Here is a 17923-nt window from a genome sequence, read left to right as displayed (position 1 = left end):
TTTTGTTTCTCTCCTCATCAAGACATGACAAGGCCCTCTTGTGCTGGGCTCAGAGACAACCATGGTCTACCTTTTGCCTAAACTAAGTCCTTTAGAAATACAGCAAACACCTGCACCACAGCTATTTGTGAAAGCAAAAAATGAGACAAAGGAGAGGGGAAGATCCTTTCAACATGAAACAATGGCATATTACATTTTCTAAATCATCTCTCCACCTAATAGCTTTAATATCAGAATAGCATTTAGGGTGATCCCAGCTCCTTGCCATCTTGTGGGGTTCCCTTGGAAAGATGGAAGCAAGGACAGAGAGGGCTAACACAAGAGGCAAATCGTTAAATATGAGGTGCTAGCAATAGCCAAGTTTGCTCACGGCTAGCCAGTCAGGGAAGGAAGATGATTTATTATAAGCTGTTGCAGAATATATTATGCATGGTAGAGGCATGGAAAGGTCTTTGATATGTATCTGAAAGAGCTTCAAACCCATAAAAGAGATAAATTTTGTATGAAGAGTGTCACTGAGAGGCCGGGAAGAATCTCCAACACATCTTCATATCACAGGGAATAATGAAGGGCTGCTCTAGGCACAAAATCCGGGCATTAATTTCACTTAAAGAGGCCGTCATTAGCATATCGATGCACAACTTCCCATTGTAAGCTCTCTGTGCTGTTGGGAAATGCAGCTAGACTCCCCGGTCAAGGCCTTACTCCACAGCCAAGGCTCAGAGTTATGTGTTTTCTTGAGTGTTCAGCTTTGGAATGCTGATCTGATCTCTGATCCCTTCCCTTTAATCATCCAAAACCAAAACTGAGTGCAGTGAAAGCACTTGGCCCTTCCTTAAATTCCTGGTTTCTCTGTAATTCCCAGATTCTACTCAAGCCTCCTGAAATACAAGCTGTCCTGGCCCATGGCTTTGAACTCATCTAGCTTTGACCTCAGCTCCCTGTGTGTTCAGAGGGGCCCACCAGCATGGCGCTGGATCCCCAAGGTCTGTCTCCTTCAATTCAGTCTTCTTTCTCTGGCCAGGTTTTAGGTAGAGCAGAAAAGAGCCCTCCTGGAGCAACACACAGCTCTCTGGCACACGACCAGTTACTGGGCAGACAACATAATATTTGTCGAGAATGCCTCTTGTTCTTGAATTATGGTTTCCGGCTCCAGGCGGCTGCTATCGTTTGAATTGGACTGCACCTAATTATGGTTTTATTTGCTTTAATAAAGAGATATCCAAGTGTGCAGAGAGTTGCACACAAAACAATAATAACAATGATAATAGTAAAGTGTCTCTCTACACATCTGCAATTAAAGCATCCCTTGCTAATTGCATTAATTAACCTCCCCCATGAGGCAGCTGGTGAGGTTTCCACAACAAGAAGAGAAAGAATTCCCAGAAGTGCCTCAGTTAGCAGCTTGCTGGAGAGCCTATCCCTGGGTTACTGGCTCCCTGCGCTTTCAAATGCAGGCATATTTCTGCTGAATTGCTGGCTACCCAGAGACCAGGGACCAAACCATCCTGCAGGACAAGTGCAGTCTCATGGTCAAAGCTCCTATAAGCCACAGAAGCCTAGTGGAATGACTGGCACTTATTGAGAGCCAGTCCTATGAAGATGCTAATCATAATAACAATAATAAGAGCAACACTGATTCAGCTCAGGGTCCAAGTCTCCAGAACAGGCTACATCCAACAGAGTGGCCCCTTCTCACTGTGCTTCAAGGGGTGATGCCTTGATCTCTGCAAGACAGAACAGGAGACTTTTGTCTGATCCTAAACAAAATTGCCCCTTCCCAATGGGTCAACATGATTTTCCATTTTGCAGAAATACATAAATATTATTGCACCATCACAAGTCCTGGTGACTCCAGAGGCATATGATTATCCTACTCGAGAAATGAGGAAAACATGACGACGGGGAAGCATTTTTCCCTTTCTAAAAGCACAGAGGTATTCAGAGTTGGTTCCAGGCTCCAGGACTCCTGTTCTTGCTCTCTAAGCTGCTGAGTATAGGCCACTGCATCCAAAAAAAAAAAAAAGATAAGGGAGTCCTGAGTGATTCTTTGTTTACTGTCCTACGAACTAGATACCCTATCTTTATTTGAAAATGCCTTTAATCTGAACTAGAAGTTATTATACTAACTCTTCAATTTGGGAAACATGGCTGGCATTAAGTGCATTCCATTAAAAAAAAAGATTAATGAAATTTTATGTATTCAGTCCCAAAATATTTGTTGTGTACCTAGTGTTCATCAGACCATGTACTAGGTTCTGGAAATCAAAGAAATCCCCTCCCCCCCCAAAAAAAGAAGAGCATAGTCAAAAGAACGTTAATCAAAGAAGCTCCCTAAGAAGTGTTAAAGTGTGGCACAGTATGGCTGCATGGCTGTGCTAAGTACTGCAGTCCCTTTTATCCACGGTTTCACTTTCTATGGTTTCAACTACCAGAGGTAAACCACAGTCTGAAAATATTAAATGGAAAATTCCAGAAATAAAAGAATTGTTGAGTTTTAAACCACATGCTGTGCTGGATAGCATGATAAAATCTTGATCTATCCTGCTTCCTCCCACCTGGGACATGAATCTACCCTTTCTCCAGTGTATCCACACTGTATATGCTACCTGCCTATTAGTCACTAAGTAGCTATCTTGGTTATCAGATCAGCTTTCCAGTACTTTAATGCCCTAAAAGTACTTCAAAATTCTTATATACCAGCCTCATGCTATGTCACATGGCCTACATAATTCACTCACTTCATCTCATCATGTAGGCATCTCATATCATCACAAGAAGAGTGATACAACACAATAAGATATTTTGAGAGATGGGGCTAGGGTTGTGGCTCAGTGGCACAGCACTGGCCTAGCATGCATGAGGCACTGGGTTCAATCCCTGGCACCACATAAAAATAAATAAAATAAAGGTGTTGTGTCCATCTACAATGAAAAAAAATATTTTTAAAAAAATATATTTTGAGAGAGAGAAGACAGACAGCATTCACATAATTTTTATTACAGTGTATTATCATATGTGTTCTGTTTTATTCTTAGTTGTTGCTAATTTCTTACTGTATCTAATTTATAAATTAAACTTAATCATATGTATGTATATATAGGAAAAATATGTTTGGAGTATTATCCTTGGTTTTAGATATTCACTGAAGGTGTTAGAACACATGCCTCGAGCATTAGGAGGACTGTTGTAGTGAAGAGAGGTATATGGACTCATGAGGCATATGGTCATCTAGAAGGGAAGGGTCTAGGCAGGAAGAGAGGGACAGAGTTTATAGCAGACAGAAGAGCAAAGTCAGTGCTGGGAAGGACCAAGGTGAACCTGCCAGGGAGGTGGGAGAGCAGGGGGTGATGGAGAGAGAGCAAGAGGCAGGCTAGAGTGGGGGACAAGGCCTGACCCTGCAGGCCCCCTGCTAGGAATCCATGGGTAGCCATTGAGGGATGGAGGTGGGGGGAGGGCACCATGGCTCCTAAACACTAACCTTGTCCTTTTCTGCTGTACTGTCGTTAGTGGATAATGACAGGGCATCCAGAGAGGGTGGGAGTTGAGTTAGGTATGAATCCCGCCCCTGGAAGTAAAGAGAACATATGACGGCGTTAAGTGATGAGGTGGGAGACAAAATCAACAAGATTTGACAGAAAATGAGATCTGAGAAGGAGAGGCCAGTGCTGGCCCCTGGGTGAATGCGCTCCTTGTGTTGGGGGTCCTGGAGGAGGACCAGGATACCCAGGAAAGACTGAGTTTGGCTTTGGTCATGACACCTACAGGTACTTCTGAGTCATCCAGAGGAAATAGTGGGCTGGATAGATAGTCCCAGAGCTCAAGGAGAGATGCCCACCAGGACCTGGATTTTGAGAGTCACGTGTGTGGGTAGAAATTGAAACCATAAATGTGGATAAGGGCCAGGCACAGTGGCGCATGCCTGTAATCCCAGCACCTAGGGAAACTGAGGCAGGAGAATCACAAATTCAAAGCCAATCTCAGCAATTTAGCAAGGCGCTAAGCAACTCAGTGAGACCCTGTCTCTAAATAAAATACAAAAGGGCTTGGGGGTATGCCTCAGTGGTTAAATGCCCCTGGGTTCAATCCACAGTACCAAAAAAATAATAATGATAATGTGGATGAGATCATGTCAGGAGCAAGTATGCTGTGAGAGGAAAGGAAGGCTCAGGGCTGAGCGTTAAACAACTCCTACAATTGATTCTAGTGAAGATGGTGGAGGAGACTTCAAATGAGAGAAAGAATAGGTGTCCCAAGCTAGGAGGGAAAGCTGAGGGGCATGATCTCCACAAGTCAGCAAGCGAAGGTATCCAGAAAGAAGTACACTGAGAGACCATGGAGGGTTTAAGGAAAGTGATGGCTGGAAAATGTTGTTCGTATCTGATTTCATTGGCAACCTCACTTAAGTTGGAGGCAGTGGCTGAGGATGTAGCTCAGTGGTAAAGCTCTTGCCTAGCATGTGGCAGGTCCTGAGTTCTATTCCCAGCACCACCAAAAGGGGAGGGGGGGGGCTTGAGGGGGAGGAGCCAGGAAGGTACAGGGAGAGTAAGGAGGGAAGAAATGGGGACAGAGCTCACGAAAAACCTGGTTGGGAACAAGAAGAAACTGAGCAATAGCTGAAGGGGAGATCATGAGATGGAGGGGCAGGTTTGGTTTGGTTTTTTAATGGATTTGAAAATGGATAAAAACAAATATAGAAAACTTATTCAATGTATGCAAGCTGTAAACATTGTGCATTTTGCTGTGAGTAAATTTTTTTCTTAACAAAAAAAACATTGAAATCTGGATAATGATATGCATGCCTAAGTGAAGGCAGGAAGTGTATAGTATCTGCAACTCACTTTCAGACACATTTTTATTTTTATTTATCTATTTATTTGAGGGGGGACACTAGCTAGGAATTGAATACATGGGTGCTCTACCACTGAGCTACGTCCCCTGTCCTTTTTAAAAATGCTTTCTTTTGAGACACTGTCTTTTTAAGTTGCTGAGAGTCTCGCTAAGTTGGTGAGGCTGATCCTCCTGCCTCAACCTCCTGAATCGCTGGGATTATAGGCAAGCATCACCACACCTGGTTCTGAAATGCATTTTTAAAAAATTGATGGATGGGTAGAAGCATGGACAGAAGAACAAATAGGAGATCAATCAAATGCAGGAAGGTCTTTTGCAGCATCCAGGTGATGAGCATAAGAATATTCTCTGTATAATTTTTTCCATTTCTACAACACTGGATTAAAAACTAATAGGATGAGTCTAGTTGTCAGAAAAGGACTCTTCAAAAGTAAATGTAAAATGGATGCATAGATAGATGTAGAGCTTTATAGAAACAAGACCAAAAGAGAAATGAGTAATCACCCTGCTCCAGCACCAAGTAGTGCATCTGTAATGTCATTGCCCAGTGATGAGCAGCTTTTTTCTTACACTGATAATGAATTTGCAACCATTCCCATGATTTAAGGCAAATCTACAAGGTGATTAGAAGGTGATTAGAGTTTGTTTTGAAATAGGTGAAAGCCCTTTGGTTTTGAGAGGGTAGTTTTGGTGGTTTGCTTGATTGTTTTGCAGTGCTGGGGATTAAACACCAGAGCCTCACACATGCCCAGCAAGGGTTCTACCACTGAGCTACCCGCCCTCCCAACTCAAAGTGCTAAAGCCCTTTCAGTTTCCCATCCAAGGCTCCATCAACCTGTCTCTTCCTGCTGCCAAGATGTAAGAACAGGTCAACAGAATGAGTTTATGTCATGTCCAAGCCACTCTGTCCCCACTGTCAGCTCAGTCGTCTCTTGAGCCTCAAGGAACATAACCTTTAGGATCAAAAGACTTGGACTCAAGACCCAGCTGAGCCCTTCACTAGGTCAAAGACCTCAGTCTCCTGGACCCCTGTAAAATGGGGGCAAAAAATGGCTCCCAACCCCAACCCCCAAATCAATGAAAGCATAAATGCGTGAGGTCTTACATTCAGACCCCCACCTGGTCCATGGTAAGTGCAAAACACAGTTTGTTATTTTCCAAAACTGCAAGGTTTAACAAGTATACACTGTTGTCGTTCGGAAGACACTTCATAATGTTTGAGAGAGCCATGGTGCTGATCTTTTGAAATCTCTTTTGCTCTCTACTCACATCTCAAGCTGCATAAAAAGTGTCCTTTCTGGTGTCCCTGATGCCTTAGGTCATGTTGCTTGTCCACATAAAAGCCCATTTGAGAATCATTATAAACCCAAGCAGCTTTCAGACCTCGGCTCGTCCCTTCTGAAGGGTCCCAAGGCGGTCACAGAGAAGTGCCCTGAAGCCTTATTTTCTTCCTTGGGTCAAAGATCCACCTGCGGTAATTAACAAGATCCATCCTAGACCCGACTGAGTTGGTGTAGCCACAAGACGAAAGGATGCCCTTCGACATGCCACATGAAAAAAAGTCTCTCTGATTTTTTCACTCCCTGGTCTGAAAAGTCAACTTCTGTGAGCTCTGTGGAAAACTCCAATTCATTAACGGGTTTCAACAGAAAAAGATGCTCTCAAAAGGCTTGTTGACAACCACTGTCGCTGTGGACTGACCATATCCTCATCCTTCATTACCCGGCTTTTATTAGGAAAAGAAAAAAAAAACGGCATTTGTTCTCATGGACATAACCTCACAGAAAGCTTTCATACCCCCAGATGCACAACACATCGTGCAATCTATAGCGTTCTTATTGGAAGAACACTGGATACGCTTGAAAGCACTGGTGAAATCCCCACTCTGTGTGTTGAAGTCATATTGTCCTCATTATTGGCATAAACCGGTCTTTACTAGCTTTGGGCTCGATTTATGTAGTCCCAGGTATAAAAATGCTGTTAACTCAATGTATATAATGCCGCTGATGGGGGGCAGAGGTTTTTAACCAGGTTTTCAATCCTGCCTGGAGACAGACAAGATTCACCCCCATACCAGGCCTTTTTCTAAAAAGGAAATATGTGGCAGATGATGTTAATGGATACCAACCACAACAAACTGAATGGGCAGGTAACAGGCAGGTAAATTACCTGAGCCTGCCACCAGCCTCTCACCTGTATCCAAGGTGACAGTGGCACTTAGGAACATAACAGACTTGTGTCCAGATCGCTCCTGTTTTATCCAGCTCGCACAATGGTTAGGGTCTTTCATTTTAACTGCCTATTCTTAAAATCCTTGTGTTTTGGTTTAAAACCTGGGGTTTTAGCTTTTTCATAAAAAATCAGGAACTCTGATAAAATAGAGCCCAAGGATGACATAAGGAGCCCTGGAGCTCTTAATCACCATTGACAACTCAAACTTGCTCCCAAATAAACCTAAGATCTCAGCCTGTAGCCCCATCTTCCCTGGCCACAGCAATACCAATGCCCCACTGGGGCCCCTTCTCCAGTAAAACTGATGGCGTCCTATGCCCACAACGTTTGCGGTCCTGGAACAAGAATCAGCCAGAGAGGAAGAGCTGCAGCCTCCTACCAGAGCCATCACCAGACCCTTCCATGTACTGCCTGGTCCCAGGGGACAGTCACTTTTAAGACCTAAGAACACAGGGAATGGACCACCTGGAAATAGTCAATCCTCATTATCTGCAGATTCCATAACTGGGAATTCAGCTGTTCACTAAAATGTATTTGTAATCCCCCAACCGATACACTCAGACTTTCCTGGCGTTCAAATGTGAGGACACATGCAGAGCAGGGAGGAAGTTTTCAGTGGCCTGATGACCTGTTCCCAGCTTAGGATGAACAAAGAAATCTCTGCCTTCTTGCTCCACATCTCAAGCTGCAAATGAGCAATGTTTTCATGGCTTAAATTAGTGCCAATTTTTTTTCATTTTCTGGGGAGTGGTCATTAAAATGGTCCCCAAGCGTAGCTCTGAAGTGCCACTTCATGCCCCTGAACACAAGAAGGCTAAAATGTGTTTTCCAGAGGAAATCAGTGCATTGGGTGCACTTCTTTTAGGCATGAGTTATACCACTGTGGAGCATGAGTTCAATGTGAATGAATTAACGATGGAGGTTACATAAGGCATCTTTCAACAGTAAACGCAGATACGATGTATGATGATGTATTGATTGGTTGATAAAATTATGGCCAGAAGCTGGCAGGAATCTAACTGTACTTCCCCTAGGGGCACTGGTTCAGCATTTGCTAACTCGGTGTTTGCCAGACTCCAGAGAACATAGCATGGGCACTACCTGAATGCTGAGCCTCGGTGAGTGGCCAGGAGAAAGTTCACAACGGGCATGATTTTTCCTTGGTTTTTAAGGGTTCCAAACTGCAGGGCTGGTTCAAGAAAAGGATTAGCAGAGGATGAACTGTCTGCCCTTTCCTTCCTTGCGTGCAGAAAAGAGCAGGGACATCCCCCTGGTTCTAGTCTCAGTGTCAATCTTGAGCCTGCCCTGCCCTTCCCATGGGGCCCTCTTTCCCTCATCTGTCTATGCCAGGTTCCATTTTCTTTTGTCTGGAGCCCCAAACAAGCCATCGTCCCCTCTACCTTGTGTTCCCTTCTTCTCGCCGATAGGGTCTGAAGGACCAGGTCTTTACAATCATCCACAGAAAGGCCAAGGCTTGAACTGTCTGGGAAGCACACAGAGTAGCAAGAAGTGGGAGGTGCAGTGGTGAACGGATTGTTTTTTATTTCTTCATGCTTTTTCGGCTTTCTCTTTTTAAAGGATAGCAACCTGTTAATAAAGTGCAGTATCTTCAGATATCTTGTACCAAATATTCTTCCTTGAATGAATCAATATATCCAGGACTCAAGCATACAGTTGCCCAGGCTGGGCACTGCACAGTTCCAGGTAGGGGAGATGCCATTCTCTCAGAGTCTGTGTGCAACCCAGAGCCCCGTCAGAGTGGAACACACTGAGAACCTACGACTTCCTACTGCATAGTGTACTTCACTGGTAACCTGGAGCTGAGCATCCTCTTTCTTCACAGATAATGAGAAGAAAGTGTTTTTTTTTCCTTTTCCTCCAGAAAGGCTTATCATTGCCAAGTCACTGCTTACTCCAGGGCTTCAAAAACATGCTACTGCTTTTGTTGGTTTCCAAGCAGCAGCTGGAGACATCCCTGGACATCTCAATAGCTGGATGCAAACCTAACCCCAGCAGCTCTCCCTCACGCACACTTCATCTGCCTCCCAAACTAGGGACTTGCAGAATCCTGTTGGTCTCCCTGTACTAATCTATCCACCCACATTTCTGAGCAGCAGAGAAGGAAGGAAGGAAGGAGGGGCAAGTAGGGAGGGAGAGAGGGAGCAAGGCAGGCAGGCAACACTACAAGAAAATTTACAATAGGATTTCATTAGATGGATACTCCTTGAAGTCTTCCTGGAATTCAAACCTCAAATAATTCAAGGCAAAGTGGTTTGTGTTTCTGATTTTAGTCAAAGCGTAACCACCTTAAACCTGGGCATGACAGCGTCTACTCCACAATTTATTTATGCAATTTACATTTCACCCAAACACATACTTTATTGTAAGTTGGAGCCCAATAAATAGAGCTGCATAAGAAACTACCCCAAACATAGAGACAGAAGGCAATAATCCTATCAAAGTGGATTCTAAGGATCCAGACTTCAGAGCGGGTAGAAAAGGGATGGTTTGGCTCTGACCCGTGATGGCTGGGGCCTCATCTAGGGAGATGTGATGGGCTGGGGTCCCAGAACAGCTGGGCACTTGGTCCTGGGTGGTCTCCTCCACTCCACATCTGGAATACGGGTGGAACACTTCCAGAGTCAGGTCTCAGTGGTGCTGCTTTCCAGAGCACTGACACTGGTCTCTCCAGAGGTCTTGGGCTTCTGCAGCATAGAAGTTGGACCTGAGAGAAAGCCTCGTAAAGGGATGAGATGAAGGGGTCCAAGAAATTCAGGAGAAATCTATACTATACACTGTCCTCCAAAGACAGAACAGAACAATATGCTATGGATGTATAGAAAGGTAAGAGGGAACTTACTTAGGGAAATTGGCTCATGTGATTATGGAAGCTGAGAAGTCTCACCACAGGCCATCTGCAAGCTGGATAACTTGGGATGATACCAGCATGAGTCAGTCCAAGTCCAAGTTGTAAGAACCCAAAAGTTCCTAGTGTAAGTCCTGGAGTCCAAAGCCAGAGAGCCTGGAGTTCTGGTAACCAAGAAGAAAAGTATATATCCCAGCTCCAAGAGAGAGACCAGACCCTTTACCTCTGTTTTTGCAGTTTCTAGGCCCCCAGTCTCCTGGATGGCATATGCCCCACACTGTAGGCAGATCTTTCCCCCTCAACCCACTCAGACTCACATGCCAACCTCCTCTGGGAAAAAAACCCTCAAAAATATCCCCAAAATAATGCTTTGGCAGGTCTCTAGGCATTTCTTAATCCACCATCAAAAAGAGTCAGGGCTTCTTTTAGGCTACCACCAGAAGTCATGGAGTATCACTTCTAATTTCCACTGGTGACAAACCAGTCACTATAACTAGCCCAGTTGTGTTCATCAGCTTTCCATCACTGTGACAAAACACCTGAGAAAAATAAACCTAAAGGAGGAATGGTGTCAGAGGTTTCAGTTTGTGTTTGCTTGGCCTTATGGCTTTGGGCCTGCAGAACATTATGGTGGAGAGTATGGGGTAGAGGAAGACTGCTCACCTCGTGGAGGACAGGAAGCAGAGAAAAAGATAGGAAGGGGCTGGAGTCCCATTTCCCCTCAAGGGCACAGCCCCAATGACCTAACTGCCTCCCACTAGGCCCCACCTCCTAAAGGTCCACCACCTCCCAATATTGCCACAGGCTGGTGCCGAAGCCTTCAGTATATTGGCCTCTATGGGACATTTCAGATCTAAACCATAACACCACATTCAAGGGGAGGGGAATTAGAAACTACCTCTTTTTAAAATTTTTTTTTTAATTTTTGATGGACTTTTATTTTATTCATTTATTTGTATGTGGTGCTGAGAATCAAACCCAGTGCCTCACACATGCAAGGCAGGTGCTTTACCACTGAGCCACAACCCCAGCCTAGATACCACCTCTTGATGGGGAGTGGCAAGCTCACATTGAAAAAGAGCAAGCAACATGGGAGACACCAAAGCAGCCATCACTGAAAAATGCAATCCTCCCTAAAGTCCTTCTTGGCAATGCAATGCAAATATATGACGAAAACTGCCAGAAAAGCAGGTGCGATGTGACAGAGAATTACTGCCCCCCTCCATTGGCAAAGTATGTGGTGCCAGGTCAGAATGGGATTCCCAAACCCCACAGCCCAAGGCTAAATTCCAGGCCTCCCAGGGACTTTCATTTTCTCCATCATTAAAAGAGTGATCATGCCCACTTCAGAGACAGGTTGTGTTCATTAAACGCCATTTTCCAAACTTTATCAAGGGGTCACTAAGGAAAGTTTTCAATCTGTAACAATCGTGCTTTCAACAACCTCACAAGCTAAGAAACTTCACTTTATCAATTAGATATTTGTCTATGTGCAAAGAGAAATCCTGAATATATACCATCCCAGTAACAGAAAGCCTGAGAAAACTAACCATCCTCTGCTCATTCCACCTCTCCTTATAAGGAAAAAGTTCTGAACTACCTAAATTTTTGACCATCAACCACAGGCTGAAATCAAATAGGCCCTCACTTTTGTTTTTTTTCTTAATTTTCCTTCAAATTTTGATAGGTCTTTGACACCAGGATCAATAGGAAAAGTTGGAGTTGGGAGATGATAGTATAGGTTGAATATCTCTTATCCAATGGTTGGGACCCAAAATGTTTCAGATTTCAGATTTTTTTTCAGATTTTGGAACACATGCATAGACACAATGAAATATCTTATGGATAGAATCCAAGTCTAAACATCAAGTTCATTTATGTTTCATACACATCTACACATTATTTGAAGGAAATTTTAGACCATATTTTTAGTGCACCTTTATTTTGACAGTGGCCTATCACTGAGGTCAGGTGTGACTTCATCAGAGATCACATACCAAGCTACTTGTGGCTTCATGCCAGCACTCAAAAACTGTTCAGATTTTGGAACATTTTGGATTGTGGATATTCAGATGAGCCATGTTCTACTTCTACAAGATCAAGATTTGGGGGAAATAATATTTGACATGGGAATATAACAGGACTCTGTTTCCCTGATGATCTTCTCCACCATTTAAGATGTGCTGAGACTTAATGATACAATTTTCAGAGAAATGGGAGACTGGGAAATGTTTCCTGGTGTGGCCAATGGTTATAAAGACATGTATATATTGGACATGAGATGCTATGCTGGGTCCTGACATTACAATGATAACTCAGACAGAGATTCTACCCTCTCCATAGTTACGGGAGGTGAAGAGAGAGAAAAAAGCCAGGTTACACAGTAGAAGGTGATTGTTGCCACGTGAGAGGTACAGAGCATGTGCAAGGTAAATCCACAGGACTGAGAACTAACCTGCTGGAGCAGGCAGACACTCAGCATGGCTAGACCTGGGGAGGGCATTCCAAGAGGGAGACAGCACAGACAAGGATGTGAAGCCAGGCAAGTGAGGGGCGTTAACATGCAGTTAACGTTGGCCGTTTGAGAGTTGCTAATAGCAGTGGATGAATAGGCCATGCCCATGGGACACAAGAGGATCGTGGGGCCATAACACTGGAAGACAGAGCACCAGAGCCCATGAAAGGAGTAGCACATCACCCAGGCACCCTATAACATTTATTCCAACCCAGTGAATCCCTCATGTGACTGGCTTGTGATTAGGACTAGGAAGACATTACAGAGGACTGAGGCAAGAGGGAAGAGGGAGAAACAGAAGATGATGACCCCTGGAGGCCACACCCAAAATGAGGAAAGCAGGCTGAGCAGCTGAAAGACAAAAGATCTAAAAAGACCCTTTTTTAAAATCCATGTAACAGGCGAAGGCACACTGCATTAAGTTCAGTAAAGAAGTCACAGATGCTAAGACCAGCCTACAGGGTTCCTCTGAAGACAGATAAGAACTCCAGGGCCTTGGTCAGTGTTGGAAAAGACGTCTAACCAGACATGTCACTCTTAATAGAGCATGACACCTGGTAACACACTGAGACAGCGTTTTGTACTTACTCATCCGGCATATCCATAACACTCAGTGACTCCAGGCTGGGTGAAGTTGAAACACATCACAAACAAACTGCCACGGCATCCACAGAGGGCACCTTGCAATTCTTTTTTAAAGATGCATCTTTTCTTTGAACTAGTGATTCCACTACTAGGGAATGTATCTTCTATGCCTCTTCAATCATGTGCATAGTGACAATTGTACAAGGCTGTTCATTGTAGTAGTGTATGGAATAACCAAGATTGGAACCAATCAAAGTGCCCATCAAAAGAGGATTGATTAAATATGACACATTCACATAATGAACAACCAAAAATGGGGGGGGGGACAAAGAAATTTGTTTCACTGTAATGGCATAATCTCCCATTATTTGAAGAAAAATACATACAGACTATCTGTATGCTATACAATCATTGATGGGTTTTGTGTTTTTTGAAGGAAAGCCATATAACAATTGTGCTTTCAACAACCTCGCAAGCTAAGAAACTTAGCTTTATCAATTAGATATTCGTCTCTATATGGAGAGAGAGAGAGAGAGAGAGAGAGAGAGAGAGAGAGAATCTTTCCACTCTTTTCTTTTTTCTTTTCTTTTTTTTTTTTGCTTATGCATTAACAATCTCTGGAAGTATCCAGAAAAGACTAATGACTAATGACCTTGGTTAGCTCTGTGAAGAACAAGAGCTATGTGGCTGGAAAATAGAAGGTAGAAGGAAAAAGACTGTCACATACACAATTTTGTTGTTTTTAACTTTGAACCAAACAGAAGTATTATCTATCTTTCAAATTAAAAACATAAAAATTCTAGAGCAAGAATAAAACTAAAGATAAAAAATAAATAAACAAAACCACCACTTTCTACCCCTCACTCATATCTAGCCTATTCCTCCCATTCCAAGTTTATAAAATTTCTTGATTTCCAACACTTCTTATTTTTATTAGCTTTGACATTTCAGATTCAAGTTTCTGGCTTGAATGACAAGTTGGAAAAATTCTGCAGAAGTATTTGCAAAACTACTCTATAGAAAAACTCACATATGGGCACAAACATGTACAAGGTGTTCTCGTGATGGGGGATAAACAAAAACAATCAAAATGTATAGCAGTAGCAAGTAAATCAAATAAGTTAGGTTACATGCACACGGGACAACATTATCAGCAGTAAAACAATCAGATTCCTTTTATATTTTGAAGACATACCTATTTTAAGACTTTATATACTATATAGAAATATATTACCAATATAAATATGTAAACTTGATATGAGTATATCATATACCTTGTTTAATTAAATTTATGTTTTTAATTAAATTTGTATTTTATAATTATATAATTAAATTTATTTTATAAATTAAATGTATATAATATAGGTTTACACAAACTTTTAAAATATTTTTACATTTGGTAAATATAAATATATATACAAAGATCAAAATATCCACTTTATGGATATATATAAGACATTTTTCACATGAACAATATGTTACTACATGTCAACATTTCTAATGTGCACCTATAGAAATGAATACATATAAAATATGTGTGTGTGTAAATAGAAAATCTGTAAATAGAAAAAGCGCGGGAGCATCCTCTGTAGTGTAGTAATATTTTCACGAGAGCAGGAAATGCAAGATAGCTTGAGGTTTTTACTGTATAAATCTTTTTACAAACAGAACTTTTACTTGCGTGGGTTTTAAACAAAAAAAATTTACTCTTGGTGCCTGGCATGATAAGCAATCGCCACTAGAGGGCACTATAGATTGCTGAATATTTCTCAGATTTCTCCTTCGGGGAGGGGGCGCGAACGCAGTGGTGCGAAGGAAGCTTTTTCGCCTCTCCTTTTAAGGGGCTCTTTAAGTGCCCCGGGACTGGGAACCGAACTTACTGGTGTTGGGCATGGGGAAAACCTACTGTCCTTCTCGACCCACCACCTTGAACCCGCCTCTGGGGCTACAATGGGCGTGAGAGTCCTTTATCAAGCCTCCAACACCCTTTGCCCACCAGAGGTGGTCTGCAGGATGCTGCTCAGGATAGAACACGTTGGCTTAGAGTAAATTTCCAAGAGTCTGTTCCAAAGGAGCGTCCTGAGAAATCTGTGGGGGACACTTGTAGTTAGTGACACGAGTGAGAAAGCCTGGCGTCTGAGGGATGCAGAAGGAAGCTAACATTTCTGAAATGTCCTCAAATTCAGCCTGAAATGCGTGGCGATGAACAATCTGTGATACTTCCCTAACCTAAATCCTGTCGCTGTCTACCATGTAACCAGAGAGCTACGGCCTGGCCGGTTTAGTATGAGCTAAATTGTGCAGGAATGCAGGGTAAGTTAAGGTCTTTTGTCGCGTCTAGAAATTTACCAACTGTTTTTCCCCAGTGTTGAAAACCAGGGTGCTGTGGTAGTCTGAATCATGAGTACCATAATCCAGACTTGGTCTGGATTTGGGACTCTGGTCACATTCCCACAGAACAAACACCTGGGTACTTTCTTGAATATTCTAGAAAATCTACTCAAACATTTACCCGTGACGACTGTGTGTGTGTGTAAATTTACAGAAAGTCACTTTTTTTTAACTTCCCTTTTATTTGTCCTTTAAATTACAGATGGAACTTTTATGACATCTATAAGCAATTTATACTATTCATGAATTTCATTTCAAGATAGGAAAGGAACTATTGTAAAATACTGCCACCTAAGAAATGATTGAGAGCTGGTGCCATGGCACCAGCCTGTGGTTCCCACTGCTTTGAAGGCTGAGGCAGGAGGATAGCTCCAGACCCTGGCAGCCTGGGAAACAAAACCCCATCTCAAAAAAATAAATAAAAAGAAGAAGAGACTCTGGTGACCCACTTCAGCTGCAGTTAAACCAAATGCTTTCCTTCTAGAGAAATGGTTCCTTACCTGGGCTACAGTGAACCACCTGGGAGGCTTTAAAAAATACTGACACCTGGAACCTAGGGCAGGAGATTCTGCTGGAATTTATCTGAGCTGCAGATACTAAACTGGGATATTTTTAGAGCTCCCCAGTTGATTCTAATGCAGCCAAATCTGAGAACCATTCTCTACAAAAAAAAAAAAAAAACTAAAAATTAACACCCCCTCCCTCAGTGCTACTCAAAATATTGTTGTACAGAGCAGTCACATCGGCATCACCTGGAAGCTTGCTAGAATTTCAGAATATTAATTTCAGAATCCACCTGAGTCTGAATCTCTGAGGCCCTGGTATCTCTATTCCATCCTCAGTGTTTGGTGTTTAATTTAGTTTAAAATAAACTTTTAAAATGGAATCAATCCGAAGGCAAAGGTTTACGAGAAGTGACTTTTCCAACGCTTCTCTTGTAAACTTAAGATTTAGATTCCTTTTTGAGAATAACATAGGCTCTTCACTGTTTGCAAGGCTATTTGAGGTGCAAAATTTCTCTCTCTACTCATGTGGCTTTGTAATTCCTATATGCCACCCCACCCCCATTCAATGCTGGTGGCCACAGTAGGACAGACAGAAATCTTGAGGACACCTTTTTCATGCATCTGTAGCAGAAATCTTAGCAGCCGACAATAAATGATCCAGATCCGTCAAACAGATGCAGATATTTATATTTTTATTGGTGCATAAGAATAGTACATATTTATGAGGTACAATGTGATATTTTGATTCATGTATATACTGCGTAAGAATCAAATCAAGGTAATTAACATGTTCAACACCTTAAATTTTTATCATTTCCTTGTGGTGAATGCATTCAAAATCCTCTCTTCTATTTTGAGATATGCTATGCGTCATTGTTAACTATATTCACCCTCCTGTGCCACAGAAAAAAACAGAGCTTATTTTTAAGGGGCCTCCAAGTAAGAATTTTGCAGGTTGCAGATTTTTTGCACAGCCTAATCCTTACATGAACACGAATTCATCTACATTGCAGCCTGAATTTTTATTGTAACTTACCAGAGAAGTCTTGCCAATTGAAGAGATTTGTTCTTCAGTCACTGTTTTTCATTCTCATACCAAATAAGTGCATTTTTAAGAACCAGACCTAAAAACTTGCAAGACTCTTGCAACTCTTCACTGGAGAAGTTCATCTCCAAATAAATCCCCAATCAGCAGCACTTCATGCTGCTTTTATATCACTAAAGTTCTGTGAAAGAAAGCTCCTGGGTCTCTCGCCATCAGCTAAATCTTTCTGAACAAGAGCACCAGTCTTGAACTTGGCCAGGACTCTCACAAGATGAAGAAGTTCACCCCTCCTCCAGCCAGTTCTCCTTGTCCATCCTCCCAGGGAGGCTTGGCCCTTTGGCACAAAAGCAGTGGTGGCCATTCATCCTCCAGTGAAGCCAACTTCCTCTGCATTGATTCCACCCATTGGCATCTGACATCCCCACAATGCCAAACACTGCAGGGGAGAAGAGATGACTGGAAAAGGAGGCAGGAGGCCAGCTCTTCTCCAGGCGTATCCAAGGATGGCCATCTCCCGCTGTCCTGAGGTTTAGATCAACACCAGAGTCCCTGAATAGCAGGTAACTTGTGAATGGACACCTCCACCCTACCACAAAAAAAAATAGTCCTGTTGATCGATCAAAGCTAATTTTAGAAAAAATGGTTTTCTAAAACTTCTCTTGCAAAGTCAAATTTGAGATTCCTCTTTTAGATTTTGCAAACAGGACTAACAACTGATTTCATCCACAGAAACATAAATTGCACATAGTAGACACTCAGTTATTTGTGAAATATTGAATTAATGCCTATATGCTGAACATACTCCGTGTATGTATACATGTGTTTATATCTATCTATCCAGAGCTATAGCTCCACCCTCTATGTTCATAGATCTTTACATCTGCCTACCTATAGATGGACAGTCTGGCCCACCCAAGTCAACAACTAGTTAA

The 17923-nt window shown here is 42.5% G+C and overlaps 1 long non-coding RNA gene across 1 annotated transcript in view; it reads right to left on the bottom strand.

Annotated features, from left to right (window-relative positions):
- The window catches only part of LOC125619063, a 58381-nt gene extending 40919 nt beyond the window's left edge, over positions 1-17462 (bottom strand). Inside the window, exon 1 of the long non-coding RNA XR_007350543.1 lies at positions 16983-17462. This is a non-coding gene — a long non-coding RNA (uncharacterized LOC125619063). The remainder of the gene's footprint in view (positions 1-16982) is intronic.
- Positions 17463-17923: the final 461 nt, after the last annotated feature.

Source organism: Marmota marmota, unplaced genomic scaffold, assembly GCF_001458135.2.
Source record: "Marmota marmota marmota unplaced genomic scaffold, marMar, whole genome shotgun sequence".
NCBI lineage: Eukaryota > Metazoa > Chordata > Mammalia > Rodentia > Sciuridae > Marmota > Marmota marmota.
The sequence above is the reverse complement of the archived record's forward strand: the minus strand, read 5'-3'. Positions and strand labels throughout refer to the sequence as shown.